The following is a 25,398-nucleotide window of genomic DNA, read 5'->3' on the forward strand; positions in this document are numbered from 1 at the left end:
GTGAAGAATCAAGGGGCACAGTTGGAGCAGAGTAATGACTCACTGACAGTAAGACTACTGGACGCCACTACCAATCTGTGGGGTCCGAAAGAGCTCCAGAGGGATCCGGTGTGGCACCAACGGTGTTTAGTCATGGCCATCTGTAGCTGATGAGCTGTTGTAGCAAAACTGTCTATACAGGTAAAGGTCGAGGCAAGATTAGTGTCTAAATTGGCTCCAAGTGGGGTGGGGTGCGGTGTGGGGGCATGCAGGTGGAGTGGCAGGAGTGTGCTCCTTGGCCTTGAGTTACGAGCTATGTAGCTTTACTCCAAGGGCCAGGAGTGGCAGGACACAGGAGACACTTTCTTCGATTTTTTTTTCCGGACATCAAACTTAACTCAGCCCATGACCTCTATGGCGATCTAACACAGGAGCCTCTCTATGCCTTTCACGTCGACCAAGATGGCCAGGCCTTCAACCATCAACAATTTTTGGAATGGTACATTTTGGCAACTGCAAGGTTTGTCTTTCTGTCACAGATGGATTTCTTGTTCATCTTAGGGCAACACAGACACAATGCCAAGTCATGTTTGGAGCAGAGGTACCATAAGTAGGGGTCATGGGTGTCCGTTTCAGTCATCTCTTGGTTGTAATAAAAGCACAGTTTAAAACATGTGGTCTTAGGTGGGGAAACTGTCTGCACAATGAAAAAAGGTAGAGGCAAAAAAAAAAAAATCTGTCAATGGGAATCAAGCGCCAATCCACGTCAGTGAAAAGAAAGGAACTGATATCAGCATGTAGAGATGGCGCAGATTAAGGGGCCTTGATGTCCTAGCCAGGGTAAGACAGATGCCACCAGTCAACACGAGGGAATTGCTCTTAAAGTTTCTGGATCCAGTTTGCCGCCTGGGAAAAATTCACAAGGTGATGAATCTGCAGCAGAAAGTCTCTACCAGAATGATTGCTATGCAGAAAATGAGGACTACTAGGCACTATATATAAAGCCCCTTAGGACAGCATAAAAAAAAATCTAGATTAGATAGCCAAAGATAATAATGGCATAAGTCGACACTTTCAAAGGCAGCAAGAGATGAAGTACAGACTAAGACATCTGTTTCCCTACAACTTTTCATAAAGGGGCAGGCAGAGGGGCAGTAAGACTATAGAGAAAACTTGCAACACCTTTGGGTAGAGAGTATAGACTGAACAGTTCCAAAGCAAACCTGGGGCAAACATCACAAAAAGGTATGGAATCCTCGTAGGGTGTCACAAAAGGCAAAAGTAAGAAGTCCCAGATGAGCAGACAAGCAAAAGAGATGCAATCCAGCACTTGACTAATGTCAGCAAAGCAGAGTAACATGAGATGGCATTCAGTGAAGGAGAACCTTACTAGAATCTACAGTAGTCAGGTATACAGGATGTGGAGGGAAAAAGAGAAGGCATAATTATTTTCTTTAATGCAATAGGTGAGATATTAGGTTTTTACAGTGGCAGGTGTGGACTAGAGGGCTTTAACACAGGTTGGACCTAGGTTTACACAGGAAGGAGATGAAGAATGGGTCAAAGTGAGAGTAGTTTAAAGGGTTGCCCTCAGGGGACTTTAGATGCAAACTGATGTTGTTGAGTGGGGAGCAGGGGAACAGATGGACGACCTTCCAAAACGTGGCAGTACGTGAAAGTAAAAACTTTTAAATGATCGCAATGCGATGGGAGAACACTCCCCAGGGGGTCAATTTGGGATTTTGTTTTTGGTAAAATGAAAAATTATATTGAAAGTGATCTGTATGGCAGGGCCAAGTTGACTGCACCGTACAGCACACTTTCAATGCAGTGGTAGGAACTGCCATGATGGGGGTTCCTGCCCATGTAAGTGATGGAGCAATGTACACTTCTAAATTTGGAGTACAGTTACTTCTAACTTTAAATCTGTCCCATAGTTCTGAATAAAGAGGCTTGCAAAACTCAGAATTTTCTTGGAGGTACTTGGGTGACATTGGAAGTAGGCAAGTGTTGGCTAGAGGCCAAGACCTAACTGAGGTTTGTTGCCAATGAAATTCACTACAAGTCAACTACACAAATTTCCTGAGAGCACACAAAAGTGACATAAGGATTGATTACATGGGGATGAACAGCCTCATGCCACAAGTCAGACAGGTGGAGCAAGGCCGGTGGACTGTCTCAAATTATGCCCAATCGTCTGCAATATGGAATGAATCAAAGGTACAGCCCAAAGGAAGACTGGAACAAGTATACTGTGTTACAATTTATTTAAAAAAGCCTTATGGGATGCATCAATCATAGTTACAATGACAGTGAGCAGGGCTACATATTGGGTTTGCTTTAAAGGCAGTCTCAAGAGATTGTTTCACATATCAGGCAGCTATGCGCAAAACCAAGCACAAAGTATTGTTAAAAAAGGTCAGTGGCGACAGTCACTGTGCAGAAAGGTAGCACAAACTATCACATAAGTGTCAGCAGAAGGTGATAATACTGAGAAGGAAGACTAGAGATCTACAAGTGGGTGATACAATGTACTTATTTACAAACCTTGATATGAAATATTTTGATGGGGGGGAATAAAGCTTATAATCTTTGAGCACTCCATACCTGCATTCACATACTTAGTTAAATGATAGAAAAGCAATTATTTGGGAGGGATGAGTGGGAGAAGACTGACAAGCAAATTTAGGGACATCTATTTCCCAGAATGTGAACAGTGACCAGAAGTGTCTCACATATGACAGAGTGCTTACAATATGAAGGAATCCTGAATATAAATCAGAGGATGAAATAGAACAAATGTCAGCCTCAAAACAAAAGAGAAGGTAAAGAATGCTATCAACATCCTTAGGGGCTATAAAGTCCCAAGTACCTATTGGTTTATGTTTCATTGTTACTTCATTTCGGTCTTTTCAGTAGTATGGATGTCTCCAAGGCAAAGAGGATTACAGCATCTAAGTCTAAGACAATAATTACTCTTCTACTGAAACTTAACAAGGGCCTAGCCAAGTGTCTCTCTTAAACGTCCACATCCCTGCTGAGTGTCGACATGGGTCAGGGACTGTTTTTCCATCAATCTCTTTCTGTATTTCTGGGTCAAAGCATTCAGGACTCTCTAAAAAAAAAAAAAAAATTGGGGTTTTCGTCCAACATTAAAATGAGCCAGGCATCAAGAGAAGTGCTCTAGTAGGGGGTGTTGCCATCAACTTACAAAATCGAAACCTATTTTGCCCCTCCTCTCTATGCTAAGTGCTTGTAGTAAGCACTCTGAAGAACTTCAATATAGACTCCTGTAGTAGAGTATATTTTGGTCTTCCATATTTTCAAATACAGAGGCTGCAGAGATTGCAGAGTTGGCTGAAACTGGTCCGGGGTGCTTGTTATCTTGTCTAGAGGTGTCATGGCCTGGAAGATACAATGGACTGCTGTTACTGGAGCAAGACCAAAACTAATTTGGATATGACCAGTCTCTGTTTGGAGTGGCATGGTGGGAAAAATATAATGGACTGGGATATGGTCCAGAATAATTGAATTGTGGATGAGAGTAATACAAGCATTCGATCCATTGCTTTGTTCTTGTTGCAGTAGATCCCCTAAGTCATGATGGTTATCCCCAGACATGGACCGATGCTCATTATACTATAGGACTAAAGTTACACCTCCGTGATGAGACCAAAGCTGATCGAAAATGATCTGGGGTCGCTTGTTAACCAGCCTAGAGGGGACCTACCAGGCAGTTCAGGATGGACTGCTCCCACTGAAGCAGGATTAAAAATGATTTGCATATGACAGGTCTCTGTCTGGAGTGGCATGCTGGTTGAAAAACAATGGACTGGAATGCAGCCCACGAGATTGGCAGTAGAAGCGATTGATACAAGCATTCCATCCATTACTGTTTTTTTTTTTTTGGAAGAGTGCAAAATGCAGCACAGTTCCATACTGGTCTGAGAAGAGGGCCCACATGTGCCAGGTCAGGCGATCTTTTTACCGCTTAGCTCTAAAAGACTGCATCTGTTTCCAGGTAGCAAAGTAAGAGTTATCAGATTAAGGGGTTTATTACAACTTTGGAGGAGGTGTTAATCCGTCCCAAAAGTGACGGATATACCACCAGCCGTATTACGAGTTCCATAGGATATAATGGACTCATAATATGGCTGGTGGTATATCCGTCACTTTACCGTCACTTTTGGGACGGATTAACACCTCCTCCAAAGTTGTAATAACCCCCTAAATGTCTACATACTTTGGACCCCCATGTTTGGCAGACAGAATGTTTATATCTGTCAAGCAACACCATCAGGAGCCAAAACAAGATGCAACTATCAGTCCTCTTCTTTAACCCTCAATCTTAGGCATGAGAAGGGCTTTCTGGGCCTGGGTCACTCAGCTTCTGGAATACTTTACATTCTGACATTTGGCATCTGTCCTAAACTAAACAACTTTAGATAGGCACTCAAACGCCACTTAATTTAAGTATCTGGTCGTTAGACCAGTGCAGAGAGACCCGTATCCGGTAGTGTGAATGTTGTAGGTATTCTCATTTATTATTAATTCATGCTCCACCTTAACCATAAGGAATAGGCAGTATTTATAAGCAGCAGACAAACAAGAGAAGGGAAGAAAAGCTGAAATACAGTAGTGGGTTACTAATAAGGCATTCAGTAAGGTTGACTGGACATACTTGGGAGACACAAAGAGAGATAGGTCTTTTAGGCGGCAAAGGAGGGAGAGGAATTACTGAACTGGACACTGTCTTGCTATCAATCACCTATAGCTAGGATCACAATGAACTGTACACTCTCAGTATTGGGCCCCAAAGATGAGGAGCAAGACACAGGGGTGTCTACTTTCTCTGCTTCTCCCAGTACCTTTCCCTGTGCCACCTGCAATGCATTTACAAGCAAATAGGAATGTTAGGAGAATAAAGGTGGGGGTTGATGTATTTAGGCCCATCATGGTTGTAGATTACATTTTAGTCACAGCAACAAGAACCAGAATGTGCACAGCACTGTACATGACTAGTCCCAAAACCTCCTCAAACCCATTATTGAGGATGGTCAACATCCTGAGTTTAGAGTGAAATTCCACCACGTGATGAGCACAGAGCGTGCCACAGAGGGGTAAAGCCAGTGCTCTGGAGGTTGAGAAATTCAGATAAGTGAAAAATTAGGAAGATCTACACTATCGTGCCTTACTGAAGTGAGGTGAAATCTAATACAGAAGTGCAACAATGCAACCTAATTTTTTGAAACTCTTTACTTTGCAGTCTACTAAATCAATAATAGCAGGAACTTTAATTTTAAAAATAAAAGCAATTAAAACTTCATAGTAAGTGCTTGAGAAGTAATGAGAGTACAATTGGGAGATTACAAAATAAACTTAAGGAAGATTTAACTTGCAAAGTTGCACAAGTTAACCTCTCTAATGTATATGTTTCAAAAACCCTTAACAGGTTTATAAACTTCCACAGAGATCTTCTACCACTAAAGATCCATAAGAAGGTAAAGAATAAAAACAAGCATCCCAATCAAACTGCATCCATCATTCAGTAATTTTAGAAGTCGGCTAAATTCAATGCCTGCATGTGTAGATTGACAAAGTAAACAAAGCTGATGGGATTTAAGAGTGGTGAGGCTAATAATATAGAAGAGAACAAAGCTCTGGTTAATACTTCAAAGAAAGCCAAGGCTCATAAATAGAGCTGCAAGAACAATAACCATTTTGAAAGACCACATCGGACGTTACAATTGTCAGATTTATAAAGGATGAAAAAGAACAAGAAAACTCACAGATGGAATTCTAAACAAGTTTTATTTAATTGGCAATAAAGGTAAACAAAAGCTGATCACAACTTAAGAGAGTAAAACATGCTTATTACCACTTTCAACATCTTACTTAACAATGTATCTAAAGATGGAATTGCTCAAACAAACATTAGGAGCGCCTTCAAACAAATAGCAAATGTCAAGAGTGATCACTTTGTTGGAACACTCTAAACTTGAAATAAATGGCTAGGACAATGAGTCCTTATGAAATGCTCAGAGTATTAAAAATGATGTAAAACTATATTAGGCCTAAGACATATTCCAAGTTTGGTGCTAATACTAAGAATTTTTGCCCACCTGCATGAGTTGAGAAAACAGAGTATGATTATGTGTCAATGCGATAGGAGGTAATAAAACAGAGATCATCTCAATATTATGGCCCTCATTCTGACCTTGGCGGGCGGCGGAGGCCGCCCGCCAAAGTCCCGCCGTCAGGTTACCGTTCCGCGGTCGAAAGACCGCGGCGGTAATTCTGACTTTCCCGCTGGGCTGGCGGGCGGTCTCGTTCAGACCGCCAGCCAGCCCAGCGGGAAAGAGGCTTCCGCGATGAAGCCGGCTCGGAATCGAGCCGGCGGAGTGGAAGCTGTGCGACGGGTGCAGTTGCACCCGTCGCGTATTTCACTGTCTGCGCAGCAGACAGTGAAATACATGTAGGGGCCCTCTTACGGGGGCCCCTGCAATGCCCATGCCAGTGGCATGGGCACTGCAGGGGCCCCCAGGGGCCCCGCGACCCCCCCTACCGCCATCCGGATCTCGGCGGTCCGACCGCCGGGATCTGGATGGCGGTAGGGGGGGTCAGAATCCCCGCGGCGGTGCAGCAAGCTGCGCCGCCGCGGAGGATTCAATGGGGCCGCGGTACACTGGCGGGACCCCGCCAGTGGTGCCGGTCCGACCGCGGCTTTACCGCCGCGGTCGGAATCCCCATTGAAGCACCGCCGGCTTGTCGGCGGTGCTCCCGCGGTCCTCCGCCCTGGCGGTCAAAGACCGCCAGGGTCAGAATGAGGGCCTATGTATTTTCCATTCTGGGTATTCCTCTGCGTGACTTTGGTTGATTTACATGTGTCAGTCAATCAATCAGAATGTGAATATGATTAGCAAAATGCTCAATAGGTGTGTTTAAATATTTGGGTCACATTCAGTTTATATTATAAGGTTCTGCAATGTGATGATAGCTTTTGTGAATGTATTTGCAGTATTAAATCTAAACACTGCTTCATTTTACATCATATTGAATTCTGAGAGCTTCTAGAAGGTTGCTAACTATGTGCCTCGTTTATTATTGTTATGCAAAAGAACTCAAATCTTTTAGAATGAAAATAGTTCACAGGGCATCACATCACTTTCAGTTAATTGTTTTTGCTAAGTGTACTTAAGAACAATGAGATTATGGTAAAAAAGTCCAGCACAGAGAGTAAACAGTAAGGATAAGTTACTTACCTGTAAATCCTAGTTCTCTTCCAGGGGTATCCTCAAAGTCATAAACATTGAATATTCCCGCCCTTGTGCGGGGACCCCGGAGCATATATCAAATACACACACATCATACATGTGTAATAAACAATCATGCAGGCTATCATGTTAAAAACAGGCTAAAAATGCTTTATTTCTATGAAGTTTTTTTTTTTTTTTTTTAAATACTACAATAGAGCATAAACATGTACCCAAGCTCCTAAAACTAGGCTTAGTGAAGTGAGCAGTAGCAAACTCTAGAGAAAAAATAGAAGAAAAAAAACTGCATTGAAAAACACTGAAGCATTCTTAGCCAATAGGCTGCATGCAGGTTAACACAGGAGAACCATAAAAACTTTGGCACCGTGCCTTTAAGACCCTGAGCACCTCCAGTATCCCACCATGCCTCAGGGGTGAAGGAAAGGTGACAGTTGGTTCACAGTTAGGTCAGTTCTTTTAACGGTGACAATTTGTATAACTGATTCAAGACACAGTCTGTCCTGCACTTCTAGGAGATGTGCGTCCGGGGAGGAGGGTGGGTTGTTTATGACTTTGATGAGGATACCCCTGGAAGAGAACTAGGATTTACAGGTAAGTAACTTATCCTTCTCTTCCAGGGGATCCTCATCAATAGTCATAAACATTGAATAGATTAGCAAGCCCATCCCCAAACCCAGCGGACTGTCCGATAGAAGTGCAGGAAATAGATATGTCTTACGCAAATAGATTTCTTAGAGAGGCCTGCCCCACTTGGGCATCCGCTCTAGCATCTGAGTCCAAACAATAATGTCTTGTAAACGTATGGACAGACTTCCATGTAGCAGCCTTACAAATCTCAGATATAGGAATATTGTTAAGGAGAGCAGCAGTAGCCGCTTTACCCCTTGTGGAATGCGCTCTAGGCCGCGCTAGCAATTGTCTATTAGCTAGCTGGTAAGTATAAACAATGCAAGAAACTATCCATCTAGAAATTGTTCGCTTAGATGCTGCCTCTCCTGTCCTTAAATGACCATAGTTCACGAACAAGCGGTTAGAATGTCTAATCGATTTTGTCTTGTCCAGATAAAATTTCAACACTCTTTTCAAGTCTAATGAGTGTAATGCTTTCTCTGCCGGAGTCTCCGGATTGGGAAAGAACGTCGGTAAAGTTATGGTCTGATTAATATGGAACTCTGAGACCACCTTCGGAAGGAAAGATGGGTGAGTTCGTAGAACCACTCTATTGTCATGAAAAACCGTGTACGGTTCTTTCGCAGACAAGGCCTGGATTTCACTGACCCTCCTTGCTGAAGTAATGGCCACTAGGAAAGCCGTCTTCCACGTAAGGTGTTGTAAAGAGGCCTTGTGGATAGGCTCGAAAGGAGGGCCCATAAGTTTTGCCAGGACTATGTTCAGTTCCCATGGAGGAGAAGGCCTCCGAATTGGCGGAAAAACTTTCTTCAAACCTTCCAAGAAATCCTTTACTACAGGTTTTGTAAAGAAGGATTCCTGAGAAGGCGATTTGCGATAGGCAGTAATAGCAGACAAATGTACCTTAATAGATGATACCTGCAGACCGGACTTCGCTAGATGAAGCAAATAGGACAGTATGACATCCTCCTGCGCCCGTATGGGATTATGACCTTGTTGACAGCACCATATGTAGAATCTCTTCCACTTAAAAGCGTAGGAACGCCGCGTGGAAGGTCGTTTGGACTCTTTCAAGATGCTCATGCACTCCTGTGAGAGTCCTAGGTGCCCATACTGCAGGAATTCAGGAGCCATGCTGTTAAGCTCAGAGAGGGTAGGTTGGGATGTAGAATCCTGCCCTCCATTCTGCTCAGAAGATCCGGTCTGCACGGCAGCCTCCTGTGAGGTTCTTCCGACAGGTTGAGGAGATCCGTGTACCAAAACTGTCGGGGCCATTGCGGCGCTGTAAGAATCATTCTGGTCCTGGATCTGTAAAGTTTGCTGATCACTGCCGGAATGAGGGGAATCGGCAGAAAAGCGTAAAGAAATGTCCCTGACCAGTCGATCAACAGGGCATTCCCCCGAGATCCCGGACGGTAGAACCTGGATGCGAAGTCTGGGCATTTCTTGTTTACTGCGTCTGCGAAGAGGTCCAGCTGAGGCCGACCCCATTGCGCGAAGATGTATTCTGCGACTTCGTCGTGTAGGACCCAATCGTGAACGTCCTCCAGGTGTCTGCTTAGAAAGTCTGCTTCCACGTTCTGCTGACCTGGCAGGTGAACTGCTGTAATTGACATTCCTCTGGCCAGGAGCCAATGCCATATCGTTTGGGACTCTCGCGATAGGGGTAGGGACCTCGTTCCCCCCTGTTTGTTCAAGTAATACATCGTGGTTGTATTGTCCGTCTGTATCAAGAGAGTTTTCCCCTGAATTAGCGGTATGAAAGACTTGAGAGCTAGATGGACCGCTCTGAGTTCTAGCAGATTGATGTGGTACCGCTTTTCCTTGTCCGACCACAGACCCTGCGCTTGAAAAGGACCCAGATGAGCCCCCATCCCTGAAGAGATGCATCCGTTACTAGGGTGTCGGATGGAAGCACCTGGTGAAACGGAGCACCCACTGACAGGTGAGGTCTGTGCATCCACCATCTCAATGATTGAAGTGCTACCTCCGGTAGCCGCACCTTGTCCTCCCAGCGACCTGTTCTTTGGCTCCAGTTGGTCTCCAACGCCTCTTGGAGGGGTCTCATGTGGAGTCTGGCATTTGGAACAATAAAAATGCACGATGCCATGGAGCCCAGTAGTGATGTCACCTGACGTGCTGTAGGTGCACTGGCTCTCAACAGGTCCTGGCACTTTTTGTTTATTGAGGATAGTCGTTCCTCCGAAGGATACACTTTTTGTAGTTCTGTGTTTATGATAGCTCCTAGGTAGTGAAGATTCTGCGTTGGAGTCAAGGTTGACTTCTGGTAATTTACCTGAAGACCTAGAGCTTCGCAAACTCCTAGTACAATGTCCCGGTGGCTTCTCGCCTGCTCCGGTGAAGAAGCCTTTAGTAGCCAGTCGTCTAGGTATGGATATATGTATATCCTTTGTCTTCGGAGATGTGCCGCCACCACTGCCATACATTTCGAGAAAACTCTTGGGGCAGACTTCAGGCCAAAAGGTAGAACCCTGAACTGGTAATGCTGTAACGCTACTCGGAAGCGCAGGACTTTTCGGTGTTTCGGAGCTATTGGGATGTGAAAATATGCATCCTGCAGATCGATGGAGCACATCCAGTCTCCCTGATGTAGTTGAGGGAAAATCTGGTGAAGCGCTAGCATTCTGAACTTCTGCTTCCTTATGTATTTGTTTAGCAGCCGTAGATCCAGGATTGGCCTGAAAACTCCCTCTCGACCCTTCTTTGCCACTAGAAAGTAACGGGAGTATACCCCCTGTCCTCTTCGTGCGGGTGGAACCTTTTCTATGGCATTTTTTCTCAGGAGGGCGAGAGCCTCCTTGCGTAGCAAGCTGAGATGAGATGGATTGTCTTTGGTTGGTGGCAAGCGTGGTGGAGGCTGTTTGAAAAGAAGAGAATAGCCATGTTCGACAATATTGAGCACCCATTTGTCTCTTGTGATAGAGTGCCACTCGTGAAGATAAGCCGTAATACTTACCCCCACCGGAGTGGTGTACAGTGTCGAGGGAAGCGAGATTTCATTGCTTGGTGGGAGCTTTCGGAGTGGATTGTTGAGGTCTGCTTGACCCTCGCTCCCTTGTGTTTCTTCGTTGAAAAAGAGGGCGTCCCTGTCGCTGCTGTGACCTTTGTGACCAATGAGGGGTTTGAACCCTCTGCTGGAAAGGGTGCCTATCATACGGCCTGTACCTCCTCCTGAAATCTTTCTTTCTTTCGAGGCCCACCGCCTTCAAGGTATCCACCTCTGTCTTCATGCGGGCCATCTCTTCGTCTGCATGGGCACCGAATAGAGTTCCCGGCAAATGGCAGATTCAGGATGCGTTGTTGTGCTTCCTGTTTCAAGCCTGTGAGCCTCAGCCAGGAAGATCTCCTCGCACAGATACCATGTGCGTACCCATGAGCAGCCAAATCCGCCCCATCCGCTGCCGCGCTGATAACCTGGTTGGATACCAGGCATCCTTCCTGCAGTATCTCCTGGAAGTCTTGCCTGTCTTCTCTGGGCAACTTTTCTGTAAATCTACTGAGGGAATCCCACAGAGAACGATCGTACCTGCCCAGGAGCGCAGACGCACTGGAGACCTTCATTGCTGAAGCCGCCGTCCCGCATATCTTCCTCACTAGAGAGTCTAGATGCCTGCTCTCCTTATCTGGGGGTACCGTGGATGAGGATGCCACCGAGTGGGTCTTACGGGCGGCAGCTATGATCACCGAGTCCGGTGGCGGATCCTTTCTAAGGAATAAAGGGTCCTGTTCTGGAGCCTTGTATTTTTTAAGGATCCTAGCCGGGGCAGACTTAAGCGAGGCTGGGGCCAGAAAAGTGTCCATGGTTGGCTGCAGCAAGCCAGGCACTAGAGGCAGCAACTTTTTCGACGCTGATCTCTGTTGTAGAGTCTCAAAGATGATCGATGAGGAGGTAGATGGTTCTGGAACGTCTATGTTAAGTTTATGCGCTCCCCTTAGCAACACCTCGTTGAATGTGGTAATATCATCCACCGGTGAGACTCTAGCAGGTGGTGAATCTGTAAGGGTGGGTGAGTAACGCCCGACAGAAGAACCTGATGAAGACCAAGAGGGTGATCTTCTCCTTGACCGCGACCTGGATCTCCGTTGAGAGCGAGATCTGCTGCGAGACGCTGTAGCCGAGCGTCTAGGCCTCGTGGTCGGTTGGCGAGGAGCTGAACGAGCCCGTTCTACCCTGGCTGTCGGTGATGGCGTTCTTGGCAGGGAGGCAGTAGGCGAATACATTCGCGAATACTGCGAATCTGGGGAGGCCGCTGGTCTGTTGAGGCTCTCCAGCCATCTCGGAGATAGATTGATGGGCGAGACATGCCCAGATGATGCCGCTCTTGACCGAGAAGAGTCGCTCGGTATGGAGACCACTGGAGATGGCGCCTTGTCTGGCGTGGGGCGATGTCCTGCTCCCTGCGGGACAGGTAAAACCTGCGTCGACGTCGATGGCTGTTTCGACGTCGAAGGGCCCCCAGCCGGTTGGTCCTGCCTCGACATTGAGTGCCTTGACGTTGAGTGCCTTGATGTTGAACGACGTTCCTTGGACCTCGACCTGCTCGCCGTCGTGTGCCTCGACGTGGAGCGATGGGAGGTTGACGGCGGATGTTTCTCGTGCCGTCGTGGTGATCTTGACGCCGTGTGTCCTGATGTCGGGGGGCGCACAACCTTTGGCGGCGACCGGGCACGCCGGTGATGGCTCGACGTCGATCGGCGGGTTGCCGTCAACGGAGACCTGCCCCTGCTCTGATGTCCCCTCGACGCCGTTTCCTTCGACGTCGGGTGTGTCGCCGTCGACGGCGATCTATGCCGGTGAGGCGGTGGTAGCGACGACGTCGACGGTGAACAAACAGGCACTTTCCTACCTGTCGACGTCGACCGGGCCATTCTCTCCTGAGAATGGCCTTCTGGCTGTCTGGGAAGTGAGGAAGACGATGTTCTTTTCCTCTGCTGAAGCCCATGAAGCCGGATCTTCTCTCTGTCTTTCAGAGTCCTCCTAGACATGTTCTTGCAGTATTTACAAGTGTCAGGGCAGTGACTCTGAGGCAGGCACACTATGCACAGAGAGTGGGGATCTGACTGGGCCTTCTTCTTCCCACAAGCAGGGCATTTGACAAAAAGAGAAGGCATTTTTCTGTCAGAAAAAACCTTCCTAGCTCAGACAAAGATGTTATTTGTCGAGTGAAAAGTGAAAAAACACTTTTTTAAAGAATTTTTCTGAGGAAAACTCAGAAAAACTGAGAGCTCAATACTCCAGGATCCTCTCAGAAGAAGCCGGAAAAAAGAACTGACCTAACTGTGAACCAACTGTCACCTTTCCTTCACTCCTGAGGCATGGTGGGATACTGGAGGTGCTCAGGGTCTTAAAGGCACGGTGCCAAAGTTTTTATGGTTCTCCTGTGTTAACCTGCATGCAGCCTATTGGCTAAGAATGCTTCAGTGTTTTTCAATGCAGTTTTTTTTTCCTATTTTTTCTCTAGAGTTTGCTACTGCTCACTTCACTAAGCCTAGTTTTAGGAGCTTGGGTACATGTTTATGCTCTATTGTAGTATTTAAAAAAAATAAATAAAAAAAAATTCATAGAAATAAAGCATTTTTAGCCTGTTTTTAACATGATAGCCTGCATGATTGTTTATTACACATGTATGATGTGTGTGTATTTGATATATGCTCCGGGGTCCCCGCACAAGGGCGGGAATATTCAATGTTTATGACTATTGATGAGGATCCCCTGGAAGAGAAAGAGGAATCTTCACACCAGGTGACACTGGGACAGGCCGTACAGAATCCTGTCCCAATTAAAGGCTGCTAGGATGGGAGGCACTTAGCTGTTGCTCCCTGACTTAGTGCAGCTGGCCTTGTTAGAAAAGAATAGACGACCTTGAGGTATCATTGAGCATATTATTCAAAAAGGTATCAGGATGTGTACCATCTCAGAAACTCATTCTATTTTTTCATCTGCTAGAAGCAGATTAGTGCTTAGAAGTAGCACAATAAGGGTAGGATTGCTAAAGATGTATAACAGGAAACATGTTCGAGTGGATCCTCGTATTTATGCCTTTGGTCAACATTGTTGCTACCGTTTTATTTGTTGTGTTCTAGTGCTCTGGAGTGTGCTATTTTTTTTAAAGAAAGGCTTTGTGAGCTCCATTAAATATCTTTGCAATGGCTCATGGGATTGATGCTTCCAGAAACATATCTTGCTCAAGCAGGGCTCAGTGGGATTGTGGAATGTTTGCAGTACAGCTGGGTGTCTGAATCAGGTTGCCACATTGACAGAGCCCATAATGCCAGGTGGTTTCCAAAACAGACAGTTGTGTCTCTAGAAAATTGGCTAAACATGAATATAAGAAGATAAAACTGATCTGAAAGAGCTGTTTAGTTAGATCACATATAATATAATGTGAATTCCAGTTAGTATAAGTGCCTCTTAAAAAGGAAAAAAAGGGCCAGATAATAAAAAAGAAGCAAGAGAAAATAGTAATGGTCCTAGATGCTAATGATGAAAAACGTTTTGACAAATTGGTGAAGGAGAGTTTTAGTTTTTCATTAGAACCCTCCAATTAGCAGAAATCATTCATTTGAGAAATATACATGCAGTTCTGCAGAGGAGGGCACATTTGGAGCATTATGAGACTGTTGTATGTGACTGGATTAACAGCATCTTCAATGAGGACACTATGGTTGAAATTATCCAACAAATAATTGGTACTAACCCCTCCAGACCCTCCAACAAGCCTATACAGGATCCCAAATGGTATATTAAAAGGTGATCCCAAACTTAAGGCAACATTTTTGCCATATTTTGAAGCATGTTGCTGAAACCGAGTACGGGTGGAGTGGGCTTCCAGGTTAGACTGTCTTTTAAACTAGTACTGGTAAAGCCAACAGTTCTTGTCTGCAAAAGGATAACCTACTGGCTTTATCAAATGCTTGTTTGTATTGACATTGGCTAACATCAGTCATTCAGTAAGATCTCTTGCTGATTGTGCTGACACACTCAACTGCCTAAAAGACACTTCTTATGAAGAGGATGTCTTACCCTCTTACCCCTATCCTCCATTGTCAATGCCTCCCTCACTTAAGGTATCTTTGCAGCTCTCAAGTCAGGCCAGACTCCCCAGCTTCTACAAAACCCTACATTATTCCTTGATGACTTTGCCAGCTACCAGCCCATCACTCACCTACCTTTCATCAGCAAGATCATTGCAAAAGCAGTGTATGTTCTACTCCCAGCTCATATTAATACTAGCTATTGCCTGCATGAGGACCAGACTGACTTCAAATCAAGCTGCAGACTACTACCCTAAATATCATAGACAATGTCCTCCTAACTACAGATGAAGATGACCACAAAATTTGCCAATCACCTAGAGAGTCCCCTAGGGTTCTATATTGGCTCCTGTTACCTGTCTGTCATCTTCAACCTCTACATATAGCCACTTGGTGCTCTTCTCACTGGCATCACCAAGGTTTACCAATATGCTGTTGATACACAACTTTACCTGATAATCTCCAACACCACTGCGAGCACATCATCCAGACTTGGGTATGGAACACCTAAATGAAGCTCAACCCAACCAACACTTAATGTATGGTACTTCCCAACAACAACAAACAAGAAACAGTGCACACATGGCTCAATTACATAAACCTTAACAGCTTAAAACCCTAATTTCACTGAATGCCAAGTCACTTGGATTCTCCCTGGACACCAACCTAATTCACACAAAAAACACTCTGCAAATAAATAAATAAACGAATACATGAATAAATAAATCAAAGACTGTCTGGTACTAGGCCCAGATTTTAAAGAAAATAAAACTGCTTCTTTCAAGAAGCGATTTCAGCACTGTGCTACACACTCCTGTATCTGGATTTTGCTAAATGCCTGATCCATGGCCTCCCAGACTCCACACTGGCACCCCTTAAGGGCATGCTATGTGCCACAGAATGTCTCATTAAGACTCTTAAGAAATCTGATTACATCACCTACAAAACTGGCCCCCCTTTCCAACCGCACCACCTTAAAAATCAATTGAATAATTGACAAAGCTATCATGACCAGGACCACTGGCTTATCTTACAGAAAAGCTCACCATTTCTGTTGGTTCTAATCACACCTGCAGTCAAGACACCATCAGACAGCATACTATTAAGTGTACGAAAGAAACATAAAAAAATAAATTAAAAAAATGAAGGCAGTAGACCTTATCCTCCCAGGATCATGAACAACATTCCAGGTATCCATCAGGACCACCCCAACACTGCTCTAATTTTGGAAAGAGTTGAAGACACACTTCTTTAAAGAACAGAACATCAAAATGCAATAACAGTCCACAATCCAGCTACCTCCCCTATTTCACGTTGACTTTATGATGGTCTTTAATCCTATACAGTACTTTGCCACGTTTTGGTTATGTTTGCGATATAGAAATAGCACACGCTTACATAAATAATATTAACATGGCTGCCAGTAACAGCACAAGCTTACACAAGTATCACAATGTAATAGCACAAATACGGACCCATGGATGGCCATCTTGGAATGGGTTTTCATTAAACAAGCACCATTCCAGGATGCTAATCGATGCGGGTTCATGTATATTGATGTGCATCTATTTAAGAAGCCATACCATGATGGGCACTGAAGTGTTGAGACACACTCACAGCCATTTTGGCAGTTTTTATTTACTTTTCCAACATAACAGGTGGCCATTTTAAAAAGGTAAATTCAAATTAAAAAGAAAATGGGCAGGAGCATAAAAATGATAGCGAGCGGCCTCGCTTGTCATGCCCCCATAAAACAACTACATTTAACAAATTAAAAACAGTAAATGGGGACCAAAAGGGTGCCAGGAAGAACAAGCCTTGGAATGCAGTAAGGGAAAGAAAAGAACTAAAAAAAAAAGCATTAATGAAGTCAGCAGGGTACAACTCATCCAATCAGAACCTATGAGCCCAAAATGCACCCGGGTGGGACAAACACAAGAAATACCCCCCTTCCCCACCCCCCACCTGTTTAAGAGAAAGTGGCTAATCAAAAGCAAACACAAGTTTGTGCAATGTATAGCAAACAAAAGGTCTGACACACACTGAGTACACCACAGCCGAGACTTTTAATGATAGCAAAAATGACCCCTCATTCTACGGGTTAATCTATTTTGATGCACTGTCAAAAATGTTAGCAAAGATCATACTAGGAGCTGTCCAAGATTGGATGACAAATAATGATTTAATTACCTGACAACAGTATGAATGTGTAAAATTTCAAATACCTAATTCAGAGAGTGAAGGGCTCTTTCTGCTACACTATATTTCAATAATTTTGAAAGCCCAGTATTCAGTGCCTAGGCCATGGAGAGTTTCTGACTAGAGGAGTCTCCAAAGAGGCCCTTCAAAACTCCTTTATTACCGTACAGAGAATAAAAGGGGACAGAGCCCACATTGCAGAATCTGAAGATTGCAACCAGATATGCAGAACAGGTTAGAAGGCCATTCATTGAGAACGCAATAGATGCAGATTTGTGGAATAACCCCATGTACAAAATTGCTTCCACTTTGCCGGAAATGTATTTTAGTGGATAATTCTGACAGGGGCAAGGATATTTCTACAGATTTATGTGATGTTAAGTACAGCGAACATAAGTACTCTCACTCCAGGACTTCTAAATGAAGGATTCCAGATTCAGATGAACTACCTGGCTTTTCTCAAATGACAGATGGAACAGGTTCCTAACCAGGGACATCGGCTATGCCACAGAAAGAGGAAGGAGTTCAGTTTAGCAGAACTGCCTGGATCAATGAGATATGAGAATGATGTAGCACTGTTCCTGTTTTATCTTGACAACTGTTAGTGGAACATGAGGAAGTGATGGAATGGCGTATGCAAATGCTCCACTCCATATTATTGAAAATGTATTTCTTCCTTGTTCCAGGTTGCCAATGCCTACTGGTGATAAATTGGCATTGTGAGCTCAATTTGGCTGCAAAGGAGTTGAGTTCTGTTTTCCTTCTCTTCTGGAACATTCTCTCCAGCATTAATGGACTCAAGTTAGCATTTGTGATCTTCTCCAGCTAATCAGCTGAGTGATTCTGCCCACTTGTTAGTTGCTCGAGGTATGTTTTCTGCCTTCAGGCAACAAAACTATTTCACAGAGGTTGAGTTCAAAACTTTTATTTCTTCTCTGGTGTATGTTTTGAAAAGTCAGTCATGGAGGTACAGGAATAATTGCTGTCCTCAACATTTGAGCTTTGTAGCTAATTGGGCTAGACATTTCCTAAAGATGTGGGATGCTGATTTCAGACGGATGGAGAGAACTCAAAACGGGTAGAGGCAACTAGCTACCTGGAAGCATGAGTACTTTTGATGATTGGGATATATCTGGGTGTAGAAATGCACATCCTGGGGATTCAACAAAATTCTGTACTCTCCCTCTTGAAGCAGCTGAAGCAAGTCCAGGAGTGTTACCATACAAACTGATTGCTTTCAGAGGAATTTGCTTAAGTGTCACCGGATATGTTCTTAATGAGAAAGAACCTGGAGCAGAAATTCTTGTTTAACTGCGGTTGGGGTATGAGCGAGAAGGTTCCTTTCAGATACAATAGCAGTATAACTGCTTGAATTTACGGAAGGTGAGGATGGTTCTGTCTGGACAGTGTTAACAGTGATCTTTGTACAATCTTCAATGTGTGTTGATAACAATTAAGTCCAGAAACCATTGTCCAAGATTACGGAAGACTATTCTGGAAGGAAGGCAGCAATTTTCACACTGATATAGGAAAGATGGGGTAAGAAGCAGGCAGTCCTGGTAAGGAGTCAATTCCACCTGGAGTCCTATGCTTTAGGTTTATTGCCTCATCTCTTCTATGTGTAGCAATGGGCTTGCTGTGGAGGGTATTCTGAGTTTCTGCATAGAGTTTTGTTTTGCTGAGTAAAGGTGATAGTAGCTTCAGAAGGATTGGCAGCTACACCTTACAGAACCCCAAAATATTGTTGGCTGCAGTTTGTAAACCACCAAGACACTTAGCAGTTTTCGGCTCTGACATGTTGTTGGGCGTCATCTGTGTAGAGGGAAAAAGTGATTCTCCAATTGGCATGTCCAAGACACATTTTTACACTTCTAGCTCAAGAAGAAGCAGCAAAGCAATTCCTGACAATGCAGCAAGCTAGCAAAATCCTATATTTGATACATCCATTGACGCGCAGATGATGAATACACACATTCTTTCCCCTCCCCAAAGTAAGACCACAGTCTCTTCTCTTTTCCCTTTTGAAATTAGTTCTAGGTAGGGGCCCATGTGGTGCACGTCTGGTGATCGTACCATCCTAGTAACACTAGTGAATCTGCTGCACCATTAGCTGCAAAGCAGAAAATATGATTTCCAAAGTAGTCTAAACATCTTCCTTCTCTGTCATAAGGGGAAAAGCATTGATAAGAGGGTTCGGTGATCGATGGGCTGCTTCTAAGAGAACTTTGGGGGTACCAATCATGCAGGATGTTGTCGAAATCAGTACTATAATTTTTGTATAAGCGGAGCAGTCTGGCTGAGACCATAGCGTGGCTCTCCATTCTTGTTTTGTCTTCATGCCACTCATTCTTTATGATTGGCATACCTCTCAAAAATTCCTTGGAGGGTACTTTATATCGGAATAAAGGATCGTTGTTTGGGACTCAGGGGCAAAACAAACCTCTTTGTGGCTCTTTCGATGTGAAAGTAGATGTTAGAAATATTACCCGGAGAAGAGACCATAATATAGGCTCAACATCTCCCGATGGCTCAACTAAATAATACAAGATAATTAATATCCTGCTTGATTACACTCAAGTATCTTTCCTTCCTCCTCTTATTCAGCATTATTGTCTTTAGTTGCATCCTCTTCTGCTGTTCCTAGCCATGAAACTGGTGGCAAAGGAGGCATCAATGGTTGCTGTGGGAATGCCTGCAGCAGAGGTGGCATTGGCTGTGAGGGTAATGGTTGGGCAGGTAAAGGCTGTAGGCACTGGAGGAACATGGCATAATTGTCTGTCATTAATGCTTAACCTTGGACAACAAACAGTAATCATCAGTGCCTTCTGAAAACTATGCTTGCAGGGTGGCTTCACATAGTAAGGATTGTAGTGCCTGTCATAAGGAGGACAACTGACATACCAGACTCTGTCTTCTTTCTGAAGATATGAGGGAAGTGGAGTACATCCCTGGGGCAGAATGAACTCTCAGCTTAATCATCATACTCTTGCCGTTTGCACATTAGGTCCCCGTAAGGCTTCTTGCACTTCCTTTGGCTCAGAGTCCATGAGATTAGCAGGTAGCGTTGGGGGCACTGCAGAATGGAAAGGAGCACAATGAATAGAGTACTGAGTGTTAGCCAAAAGGTGATGAGAGCCGCAGCAAGGTCTGGTAAAAGAACTGCATCTGCTGACGACGTGGTTCACTGATGGAGGTGCAATCCATGATGGAGCAGCCAACAAATATTTGCCTTTCACCTTTACATTCATTATCAACAGGCCAGGCTTGGACACAGAAGACTACGCACTGATGAGGGGGTCTTTGACAAGGCTGTCGGCAGAGCAGTAGCAGATGAGTTAGTCTTCAACTTTGTTTTTAGCAGGAAACCATGTGAAGAGTCCTTTACCTCAGGCGTGTTGGAAGTCTGCTTATCTGGTCTTTTGGAAAGGCCAAAGATAATATAGCTTACTCCTTTCTAGAGCTGACCTTGTCCCCTTTATCAGGTTTTTGTGAGGATGTGGACACCAAAGGAATATCCCCTCTTTCTGGCATGGTTACCCCCACTTTCTGCCTGATGTCAGTGTGCTAAGATGGTTTTCACTGGGATCCTGCTAACCAGGACCCATGTGATTGTGCTCTCTCCTCCAAATTTAGTTGCTTTGGTACTTCTTACAGCCCACAATTGACATACTGGGGTACCCCTGTAGGCCCCTAGTATATGGTACCTAGCTACCCAGGGCATTGGTACACCAGGGGTCCCCCATGGGCTGCAGCATTTATTATGCCACCCATGGGAGCCCATGTAAACTGTGTCTGCAGGCCTGCCATTGCAGCCTGCGTGAAAAGGTGCACTGGTCACTACACCAGGTCACTGTAAGTCACCCCTATGGTAGGCATTTCCAAGCCTCTGAACTTCATGAGTGCGGAGAAACCATTTTAGGTATGTACTGGCCACTGCTCACTTATTACCTGTGGTCCAGACACATAATGGTAACTCCTAACCTAGGCATGTTTAGTATCAAACATATCTGAATCATATCCCAATACTGATTCCAGTATTAGTGACATTATTCCATGCACTGCTGGGTTCCTTAAGGGTTCCCCCAGTTCTGATCCTACCAGTCTTTCAGGGTCTGCGGGCAGCCTGCGCTGCTGCAGCCCCTCAGACTTGATTCTTCCCTCCTAGTGCTTGACCAGCTTAAGCAGGGGAAGGCAAAACAAAGGATTTCCTATGGTAATGTGGATGCAACCTCCTCTCCCTTGGAAACAGGTGTTACTGGGCTAGGGAGGGGCACCCTCCCCATGACACCAGACTGCTTTAAAGAGCAAATTTGGTTCCCTCCATGCATAATCTGTTTGCACCAATCCAGGGACCTCCCGATCCCCACTCTGGCACAAAAACGCACAAAGGAAAGGGGAGTGACCACTCCCCTGTCCATCACCACCACAGGGGTGGTGCCCAGAGCTCATTCACATGGCCATTTGATTCTGCTACCTAGGAAACAAGATGTACAGAGACTCCTGGGAGCATCTGACTGATCAGGTTAGGTAGCTGACATCATTGACCCCCTCTAATAGGTGGTCACCTCAGAGAGTGACCAAGCCTTTTGCGGGTGAGTCTCCAGATTATCGTGCAAGACCCCACCAGGACCTCTCTGCAAAGACATCTTCTGCTTCTGGCTACCAGAACCGCTGCTGGAGTTTACAGGAACCGAATAAGACTACAACGCTGAGGCAACCTCTTCTTGCAACATTGTTTCCGTGCCTCCTGTCAGCAAACTGCAACATTTCCACGGCCGTGTATCCTCTGGGGTCGGCAAAACTTCAGCTGCACCAAAGAAGCAAGATTGAATCTCCCTTGGAGTGAAAGACTCACTCCTCTGCAACCACAGGCACCTAAGGCAATGATGTCCGGCTGATGGGATCTGCTGTCCTCTGGACTTGAAGATTCTCCAACACAGGTGGTGGCTATGAGGAGTCCTCTGTGTCCTCCATGTCTAACTTGGGAGAAGGTGAGCGCTTGCCTCTTCCTCCAAGACAAGAACCCCTGTGCACCGTGACTGTTGCAGCAACCAAGGCTTGTTGACTCCTGCTCCGAGGGATCTTCAGGCTCCAAGTAGCCCTGGCCCCCCAGCACTCTGCCTCTAAAAGGACAGTCTCCTCTCTGCTGCTCCAGCGATTCCTCTTCAGGGGTGCTGACTGGGCCTCACTGCGACTTACTGTGCCTGCTGCCAGTGGGTTGCTAATGGGGGCTCCGACTGCTTCTGCTGGCTCTCTTGTCTTCTCAGGGTCAGCCCGGACTTCCCTCCAACAGTCGAGTTCCCAGGACCTTGCTGGTCCTCTTCAGCTCTGCAAATCTCCAACAGCTCCAGTTGCATTTGCTTGTGCTTGCTGGTGGTCCTCCTGACCACTGAGCCGTCTGCAATGCAGCGACTGACAAGGGACAGCTCCTAGGTGATTTTAGGGACTCCTCTGCAGCTCCTGGACCTCGCAGCTGGGCCTCATCCATCACTGTCGACCAGGATCTTCAACCACAGAAGGGTGGGCATTGCCTCCTACCCCACCTGGACACTCATGCGTGGACTGGACTCTGTCCCCTTCTTCTGCATGTCTTCTTCATCTGTAATCCGCCTTTGGGTTTCAAGGGCCTGGTCCTGCTTTTGCAATATTACTTTTACGAGTCCCCTTGTTAGCCTATGGGATGACCAAGTAACTTGCCTCTTCTCTCCCAGGTGCTGGGAGTCTTATGGATACTTACCTCTTGGGGTTCCACTCTCTCCCTGGGCTTGGCTAACTACTCCATATCCTCTGGTTGGGGTCCCACTCTCGCATTCCACTTTTTTAGTATATGGAAATACCAGACCGATAACTGATGGGGATTACCTCACTTACAGGTTGAAAATGGCAGCACAACTATATAAATCCTTCAGCTATCCAGCCAACTACCTAGCAAAGAATCACATAGCAGTTTGTCTTTTGTGATGCTGATTAGGTTATCACACAGCTTTCGGCCCCTCTACCTTTGTTATTTTGTCTCTTTTCAGTTCCCTCAAGTTCACCAGTTAGCTATTCAGTACCTACCTCTCATTTTACTGTGTTTGTGTTTGCTGCTCTATCAAGCTCTGGAGTACCACTTCTTGGCGTCCCAGGGTGCTCTGCCTACTCCCATTTGGTGGAGTAGCTCATCATAGCATCATCGGCCTTGGAGTTTGGTAAGTTAAATTACCATTCCATTGATGTGTAAGGAATAGTACTGGGAGTTGGCAAAGCACCCGGGATGCCAAGGAGTGGTAATCCAGAGCTTGATAGAGCAGCAAACACAAATACAGTAAAAGGAGCGGTAGGTACTGAATAGTGTTAGTTGTTTCCTCCTGAATAATCCGAAAAAATAAAGCAAATGGATTCCTTTGGTGACGTTTGTATACAAAACTATTTACACAGTTTCATGGGTACTTTGCCTTACTTCTACTACTATGTAAAAAATAAATTCCTTAGATCTGGCAACACACCACTTAGGAAGTTAACCCCTACTAACCTGTTAGATACCTAAGATCTCAACACATAGAGCCTGCAAATGGGTGGTGGGGAAGGGGTAAGTAGCATTAACTCAATTCTTAGTAGTAGTAGAACACTACTAATATAGATATCAAAGAATCATTTCATTTTTTATTTTTTTAAACATATTTATTAATCCTGCGCTTTCCAATCTGTGGCCCGCGGACACCCCGAGGTCAGTGACACATTTTTAGGGGGCCGACAGGAAGGCACTTCTCCAGCTGGGGCCTCTCGACAGAAATACATAAGTGTTTTTATATTTGTTACTTCATTTGTGCAGGTTTTTTAAAAGCACTACAAAGTTCCTTAAATGTCCAGCTTTTTTTGGGCAAAAATAAAAGTGTGAAGATAACTCTGGTGATTAATGTGTCTGCTAGAGAGAGTTGGGAGTTTTGCATTGTGGCAGTTGTAACTCATCTAAGGTAGTGCAGATGGTTAATATGCTTGCTGCAGAGAACGTGTATCATGGTTAACAAAGAACAGTATTTTATGTGCACAGCACAGTGGGTTACTGCTTTCGTCACAGAGATTCTTTGGTTACTGTGCTGTTCATAAATTACAACTGTAATCTAGCACAGTGATCTATGAACTGCATGCAAAATGCATGGTACAAGTTAGAAAGTTATGTTTTTCCTGGTCTTTCATTATCCTGATGCTGGTAAAAAAAAAAAAAAAAGGGTTGTTTGCACAGAAATAAATTATTTTCATTAAAGTCAACACTAACCACTGTGCTAGGTTCTGAATCCGGGTTTCTGCTTCTCCAGACCAAGCACTCTTCGAAAATAACTACAAATATGACGTGTGAATCCTACACCTCGTAGTTCCCTTTGCCTTATGTAACATACTCTATACACTGATTCACACAATTATGATTAATTCTCTCTGTATGTGTGTGATGTAAAATGCTCTTACGGCCTACACTGGTATGAGAGGTGCCATAAAACCAATGAAATACATGTGACAGAGGGGCTATGGAGAGATGAAAGGCACTTAAGGTTTTACTTCCTTTCCCCACCACATATTTATGTGAAAAAGCTTTCTCAGATTTTATGTACCTAAAAATTAAATACAGAAATTGCTTGGGAAATGTAGAATCTGACCTGAGGATTCAACTTTCTGAAATAAAACCAAACATCCAAAAGTTAGTTGCTGAGATTCAGCACCAAACTTTCCATTAAATGTTTTAGATTTTTGCACATTTTGTCAATATAAAATAATTCTACCTTTAGTAATTTGAGTATTTATTTGGTGTGTACTTGTTTGTGTATTTTTTACCAATTACTGTTTTAATCTTTGAAATTTAAAACGTACAAATTGCTTGGGGGGTCCCCGGCTTCCAGTAGTGATTCACTGGGGGTCCTCAGGAGGCAACATGTTGGGAACCACTGCTTTAACCTATACAAAATTCTATCATTTAAAAATTATATTTCCTAATACATTGATAACAAACTAAACAGATTGGCATGAGTGTCATCTTCTCTGTCATCATGTTCGTGTAACTATGATGGATGTGTTCCTTCAGCTCTATCTGTTACTGATGGCAACAAGTCATGAAACTTTGGCGATTTTCCATTGCCCATTAGTTTGTCTCCCTCCTCTCCCTTCCCATTCCTCCACAGTTATTTTGGCCCATTTTAATTTGCATGGGTTCATCTGTTACCTATCCAGTACCTACCTCTGTTTCTGTGTTTGCTTAGACTGGCAGCTGTACCATTGAGTATCTAGT

General features: G+C 44.7%; 1 protein-coding gene and 1 long non-coding RNA gene across 5 annotated transcripts in view; one reads left to right on the forward strand and one right to left on the reverse strand.

Moving 5' to 3' along the window:
* Nucleotides 1-25,398, forward strand: part of LOC138282563 (uncharacterized) — an 822,484-nt gene that overhangs the window by 359,118 nt on the left and 437,968 nt on the right. The gene's annotated exons all lie outside the window — the stretch shown is intronic.
* Nucleotides 1-25,398, reverse strand: part of MYBL1 (MYB proto-oncogene like 1) — an 802,126-nt gene that overhangs the window by 329,318 nt on the left and 447,410 nt on the right. The window lies entirely within an intron of this gene.

Source organism: Pleurodeles waltl, chromosome 2_2, assembly GCF_031143425.1.
Source record: "Pleurodeles waltl isolate 20211129_DDA chromosome 2_2, aPleWal1.hap1.20221129, whole genome shotgun sequence".
Taxonomy (NCBI): domain Eukaryota; kingdom Metazoa; phylum Chordata; class Amphibia; order Caudata; family Salamandridae; genus Pleurodeles; species Pleurodeles waltl.